Genomic DNA, 6,989 nt, shown 5'->3' with positions numbered 1-6,989 from the left:
AAAATGAAGTACCTTATAAGGACTTCTAGCTTCAGCTCAGCTACAAAGTTACCCAGCCTTTGATGACAGCATACAGAAGGTCTCCCTGTTTGAGGGAGGTGGGATTAAGATTTCAATTTCTTAGCCAGAATTTTGCCCAGCTCCAGAGCTATCGCAGATAAATGGACCGAACTCCACATTCAGATCCTCAGATGAAGCCTTTTGGACAATTCAAGGCCAGAGCCCTCCAAGTCTGAATCAGTGCCTGAACAGGAATTACAATGATGGATATTATGGGAGAAGGCATTCCCAGTGATAACTGTGGGAAATCCATGGCCTGCCTCACTGTAGGAGTAACATAGCCAAGACTATATCCCAGCTCATCACTGAAGGCAATATTATGGTTCATAAAGAAAAGGAAGGTACTTAGCTGTGTAAGTTTGGGCAGCTTAGATGAGCTTGAAGCCTTTTTTCCGATACAGTGGACCTTTGGCATTTGAAGAATGAGCATTCCAGAGTCACCTCTTCTTGAGGAAGCCCACTTGGTCATCTTGGGTAGGCATAAATTTGAATCCCAGGTTGCCAGACAAAGATGCAAATCACTTAGCAGAAGAACAGGTCCAGCTGGCTAACCACCTGGCACCTGCATCCCCGTGCAGACTTACACTGTGTGCCTTACTGCTCAGGTGTCCTTTATGGGGAAAATGTTATATTATGATGATATTCTTCAGATTAGAAAATCCGGAGGTTTGGGGTTAAACCATTTGCAAACATCACAAGTCTACTGTACAAAATTCACTCTCACGTTTTTTTTATTTTTTAAGTTTTTGCTAGGAAACAGTATCACTCAAGCATCTTTCAGAAGAAAAAAAAAAGAACCATTCTTTGGTTAATTATTTTATTTTATTATTTTTATTTTTTTGAAATGGAGTCTTGCTCTGTCACCCAGGCTGGAGTACAATGGTGTGATCTCAGCTCACTGCAACCTCCACCTCCGGGGTTCAAGCAATTCTGCTACCTCAGCCTCTCGAGTAGCTGGGATTACAGGTGTGAACCACCACACCTGTAATTTTTGTATTTTTAGTAGGGACAAGGTTTCACAATATTGGCCAGGCTTGTCTTAAACTCTTGACCTCAGGTGATCCGCCCACCTCTGCCTCCGCCTCCCAAAGTGCTGGGATTATAGGCGTAAGCCACCACGTGCAGCCTCTTTGGTTAATTTAAGCAAAAAAAGGGATTTATGAGAAAGATACTGGGAGTAGCTCACTAAATCAAATGAGGCTGAAACCATCAATTCTCTGTCAGGACATAAATGAAGGTGACCTGGCACCTTGGGAATTATTGCTCTTGGCACTGGAGCACTATCATGAGACAACTCTGCTCCAAATGACTTGTCTGTTTCAGTCAAGTTTTCAAATACCCAGAAGAGAGAATGTAGCTGGCCAGCTTGACGGGTGTCTCTAGCTGTGGCCAGAGAATAGAACAGGGAGCACCGCCATGGTCACTGGGAGATCAGTTGTGAGCCAGAAGCCACTGCAGGTTGTGTCTACTAGAGAAAGAAGGACCTACCAGAGAAAGAGGGATCCTGCCCCAATGATGGATGCCAGCGGAAGCTGTAGATTAGGAAGGAAAAAAAAAGTAATCAAGCATCTTGCAGAAGCCGTGATTCTGGTTTGTAGCACAGTCCTCCCCACCGCCACTGCTCTCTCTTCATCTGGTAGAACTGGCCCTTCCTCTCCCATGCTCCTCACCCAGCCCCATGCAGAGGCAGGAGTCTTCAAGAGCTCCTATTCTTTTGGCGCCCATTGCAATGAAACTGCCTCTGATGAGAGAGAGGAGAGCTTATGGTACATACGGGCAGGCAGCCCACACTCCATCAATGTCTGGCCCTGAAAAAAGCAACCCCATCCCCAGCTACATGAAAGCTTTTCTCCCATGTGGGTCATCTCCTGGTCTTGATTACCCATCTCTCACCTGAGAAATATGACAGAAGCCATTGCTGCAGCTGTTGCTAGGTACCCCAAGTTCTGGTTCTGATGGGACCTGGGAATTGTCATGAAGTGCTTCCAGAGCAACATTCATCTCAGGGTGAATGAAAATACAGCATGATGGCTGGATCCTCATCTCTCTGATGAAAAACAAGAAAGTTTAATGAGTCAGAGCAAGGGAGAAATAAACAAGTTAAAGAATTTTCATACAACTTTAAGACTAAGGAATTCAATTCTAAAAATGTTAAAAATTTAAGGGTTTAAAGCTAGTGCTACTACTTCAACACTACTGTTCTTGCCTATTTTAACATGCCTACCCTATGGCTGGAATTATTATTATTATTGTCTCCTTTAACACCCAAGATTTATTTAAAAAGTGTATTAATGTACCAGGTACCGTATTAAGCCCCTTCAACATATCATCCACCTCATCCTCTCAACAGCTCAGTGAGGGGAGTATATTATTACACCCATTTGCAGATGAGGAAAGCGAGGTCCAGGGAGGTTAAGCAACTGGTCCTGGCTGGGCATGGTGGCTCACGCCTGTAGTCCCAACACTTTAGGAGGCTGAGGCGGGTGGATCACGAGGTCAGGAGATTGAGACCATCCTGGTCAACATGGTGAAACCCCGTCTCTACTAAAAATACAAAAATTAGCTGGGTGTGGTGCTGCAATGCCTGTGATCCCAGCTGCTTGGGAGGCTGAGGCAGGAGAATCGCTTAAACCTGGGAGGCGATGGTTGCGGTGATCCGAGATTGCACCCTGTATCCCAGCCTGGTGACAGACTCTGTCTCAGAAAAAAAAAAAAAAAAAAAAAAAAAAAAAAAGGAAAAGAAACTTGCCCTACATTCCTTTTGCTGGTGAGTTGTGGAAGCTGGATTTGCCTGACTACAGTACATAACCGCTTAACTGCTATAAAATCTTATGTAGAGAAAATCTTATGTAACTACTATACAATCTTATGTAAAGAAAACTGGTCTGTTTGAAATGGAGTTGGCACATTGAACATAATTGAACATAATGGTTAACGATTCAATGTTGCTACATGCAGAGGAACCTCCATGTCTCCCTCAGGCTAGAGAAAATGTGGTAAGGCATTTGGGGTCTACACTGACGATCAAATCTCCAGAATACTGGGTAACCTCATCCTTACTCTGTCTTAGCACCACAGCCAGGCTCCAACACTAACCCCTAGTAAACAGACTCTTCAATTCAACTTACTGACGCACTGCGAAGACATCAGACACCATTGCAACAATCCTGGGAGGATGTTCTGAGCTCTGCCCTGCCCATTTGGGGCTGTAAGTTTGTGCAAATAACCATAAAATTAAACCCACCCAGGGAGGGCCATTGATTTCCAATTGGCACAGTTTGCCAGATGCTGTTTGGTCTAAGAACTGCCTTGACCTCTAGTAGTGACGCCGCCTGCCCTTGGCTTTGCAGGGTGTGCTCCCAGCAGGGAAGGCCTCTCCACTAATGCTTGCTGCTGGAACTTGGGCTGAAGACGTGGTGGGTTCCCCATATGTTGCAGGGGAGAGGCCAGCCACGCCCGGCGTTAGATTCACCCTCTTATCCAACCCTGGGGCTGAAGCCACCCCCAGGAGATTACAGATGCTCCCACCCCCAACTAATTAAATAGGTGGCCTCCTGCTGTTAAAAGGGAATGAGGGCGGAAAAACAGAGGATGCCTGATTTAACTAGGACCTGGGTAAGTAGCTCACCAGCCAGACCCAGAAATCACCGATGCGTGCCTAAGCAGTCTCTAATGGGTCAGGGTGGTTCTATGCCTGAGATCTGGAGTTCTGCTTATTCTCAGCTGCCTTTGTACTTTCAAACCTGTAGTCCAAAAGACTCATCATGGAAGCTTTACTAATTATTAAAAAGAATATTATTCCATTAATGAGTCTATCTTATACAGTTATTATTATTACACACGAATCCTTGTGTTCAAACATTGGAATAAAAGTGACTATTCAAAGACACGATTTGTTTCTTGTAGTACAACCTGAAGACGATTCCACCCTCCTCCACACACGCAGGCACTCACACGCAGAGAGAGAGAGTACGCTTCTGAATGCAAAGCTAAGTGTTTACGTAAGTTACCAGTACTATATCTAAATATCCATGCAATTATAAATTTAGATGGAAACGACAATTATATTTCCAATTAAGGAAAGAAACCCCTCGGACTTTTTCAGTTCAGCCTAACAAGCAAGTTACTAATTGTTTCAATGTTGGTTTTGCTACAACTCATTTAGAGGGAAAGCACCTGAGGTGCAAAGAGGAAGGCAGTTGTAATAATGGGAAATTGGACTAAATTAAAATGATCCTAAGTCACAGCACAACTAGGCCTCTTTGCCGCCAACTTTTGACATTCTAATTAGGGTAAATGATTATGCAAATCCAGTCAGTCGCTCTTTTCCCTCCCAGCTGAAGTGCTGGTGATTGTTCAAGTGAGGACTGTTGGTGGCGTAATTAAAGCTCTCCTAAAAATTAATTGAGAATTGGAGGACAGCCTCCAAAGATGCCCTAATTTGTGGGCCGCCCAGCACAGCTGTCCTTTTGTCCTGCCTGCCACCAGGACGCCTCGAGTTTCCCCATCAAGTGTAATAGAATGTGACACTCGAGGTGTTCTCAAGCCTCAGTCCTCCCGAGTGGAGTGGAGAACAGGAGGGCAGGAGTCCAGCACACCTGGGTCACCTCCTTCTGGGCATGTTAGCCGAGGAAACAGGGTTGGGGTGAAAGAGAGGGAAAGAGAGCCTGAGGTGCAAAGAGGAAGGCAGTTGTAATAGTGGGAAATTGAGACCAAACACGGAGCACACAGAACACCTGAGTTTGGGGGCACCTATGAAATAAAATTAATCATGAGGTGATAAATGTTGAAAGTGCATGACAGATACTTGGTTGTCGAGGGGGTAGGGTAAGTATAGTAATTTGCTTTGTTTTTGTATATATTTAAAATATTTCATAATTTTTAAAAATGCATGCAGGCCTAGCGTGGTGGCTCAATCCTGTAATCTTAACGCTTTGGGAGACTGAGGCAGGTGGATCATGAGGTCAGGAGTTCGAGACCAGCCTGACCAACATGGTGAAACCCCATCTCTACTAAAAATATAAAAGTTAGCCAGGCATGGTGGCACATGCCTATAATCCCAGCTGCTCGGGAGGCTGAGGCGGGAGAGTCACTTGAACCTGGGGGGTGGAGGTTGCAGTGAGCTGAGATCATGCCACTGCACTCCAGCCCGGGTGACAGACCCAGATTTCGTCTCAAAAAAAAAAAAAAATTAATACATGCAGTGCCCAAAATAGTATCTGTTATGGAGAGAAAGTTCTTAATAGCAAAAGTCAGCTTTTCGTTATTTTTTAATGGGGAAAACTTATCTTTTAAAGTGGGTATACTGTTCTATTACTTCTTTTTTGTTTTTTGAGACGGAGTCTTACTCTGTCATCAGGCTGGAGTGCAATGGCATGATCTCGGCTCACTGCAACCTCCGACTTCCTGGCTCAAGCAATTCTCCTGCCTCAGCGTCAGCCTCCTGGGTAGCTGAGATTACAGGCACATGCCACTATGCCCAGCTACTTTTTGTATTTTTAGTAGAGCTGGGGTTTCACCATGTTGCTCAGGATGGTCTCGATCTCTTGACCTTGTGATCCGCCCTCCCAAAGTGCTGGGATTACAGGTGTGACCACTGCACCCAGCCCTATTACTTCTCCTTAATCACCTCTCATCACATCCCCAAGATCTGGCACCTACTCTTCTCAGTTTAGCCCTAACGCTTGGAAGAACAAAGTCTGAGTGGCTAGGAAAGAAATTGAAGCAAGTGAGAGGCAGAAGAGCTCTATGTGGGGGAGAAAAGTAAGAGAGGTCCTCAGATAATCCAACCAGAGGGTAATTGACAGTTGACTGTGAATTACTTCTATGTCATAAAAACCCAGTACAATCCTATCTGGCTTTAAAAGAAAAATAACTTACGTAAACCTCCTAAATTTAAAAAATAAAAAGTTCCAGAAGACCAAGGGCAAACGCTCTACAGAGTAACAAGCTCCCCAGGACAGCAATGAGTAAGGATGCCGAGGGAAGAACAGTTGGTAGTTTCAGTTCCGTAGGTGGAAGTTTTTAAATCTGGGGAGCCCCTTGGCTGTAGGAATCATACCACCGAATAGCTGCCAGCCTTCAAGATTACTCGACTTCCCTAGTGCAGCACGTTGCTTTCTTCTTTATCTTTTCAGAGTATTCATGACTTGGGTAATTAATGAGCTGGTAGAAAGCGGCTCCAGCCAGGCTGTGCCCACTGTTTCCTAGCTTTGTTAGGAAAACTTGAGAGAATCAGTGTGGCCTAATTAATTGGTCTTCAGGTAGTAACTAAATCAAAGATGTCTTGGGTACCCTGGGAAGACAGAGTCTCCTCTTTCCTGAGGATCAATTGGCTCAAGATTGATGAAGTGCTGCTAAGGTCAGGCTTAGAAACACAAAACCATCTGCCAACTCTCTAGGGCTGGTACCTGCAGTAGAGCAATTTTAGAAGAACAGGTGTTCACTTTTAACTTACCTCTTCTTTTCTTTTATGCTGAAATCATGATTTTTACCTAGACAGAACCTCCAGTTGGTTGATCAAATTCACAAACTGCCTATTGTAACTGAAAATAACCTGGCCCAAAGGTATTACGATAACTTAAGCTGACTATTACCCAAAGTCATGGGCCACGTATCCCTGACAGTGGCCACTCTAGCCTCCCTAGAAGTATTTGGCAGCATTAGGAAATGGTGACTAGAAGTCACTGCCCTAAAAAAAAGTTAAGTCAAGGAACACTGTTTCACCTTCAGAATGATGCAGGACTGTGGAAAGGATCTAATTTGGGCCATCATTTTGCAGAGCATGCTCTAGAGCCACAAAGCCCTTGAAAAGCTGACACTTAAATGTTTCTGGTTCCTTGAAAGTATCTTCTGGCTCAATAGTCTGAGAACATTTTCAAAACTTTTTGATGAACTGTAAGTACATCCATATGTTTGGTGATGATGGT

The 6,989-nt window shown here is 44.4% G+C and overlaps 1 long non-coding RNA gene across 1 annotated transcript; it reads right to left on the bottom strand.

The window, feature by feature from the left end:
- Positions 1 to 454: 454 nt before the first annotated feature.
- Positions 455 to 1,584, bottom strand: LOC119468823. The gene is made up of 2 exons (XR_005197594.1): positions 1,549 to 1,584; positions 455 to 529 (listed from the first exon to the last, which is right to left on the bottom strand). It is a non-coding gene; the product is annotated as an uncharacterized LOC119468823 (long non-coding RNA).
- Between the last annotated feature and the right edge of the window lie 5,405 nt (positions 1,585 to 6,989).

The sequence above is a fragment of the Cebus imitator genome, unplaced genomic scaffold, assembly GCF_001604975.1.
Source record: "Cebus imitator isolate Cc_AM_T3 unplaced genomic scaffold, Cebus_imitator-1.0 Scaffold499, whole genome shotgun sequence".
Lineage (NCBI taxonomy): Eukaryota > Metazoa > Chordata > Mammalia > Primates > Cebidae > Cebus > Cebus imitator.
Note: the sequence above shows the minus strand (reverse complement) of the source record. Positions and strands in the feature narration are given on the sequence as shown.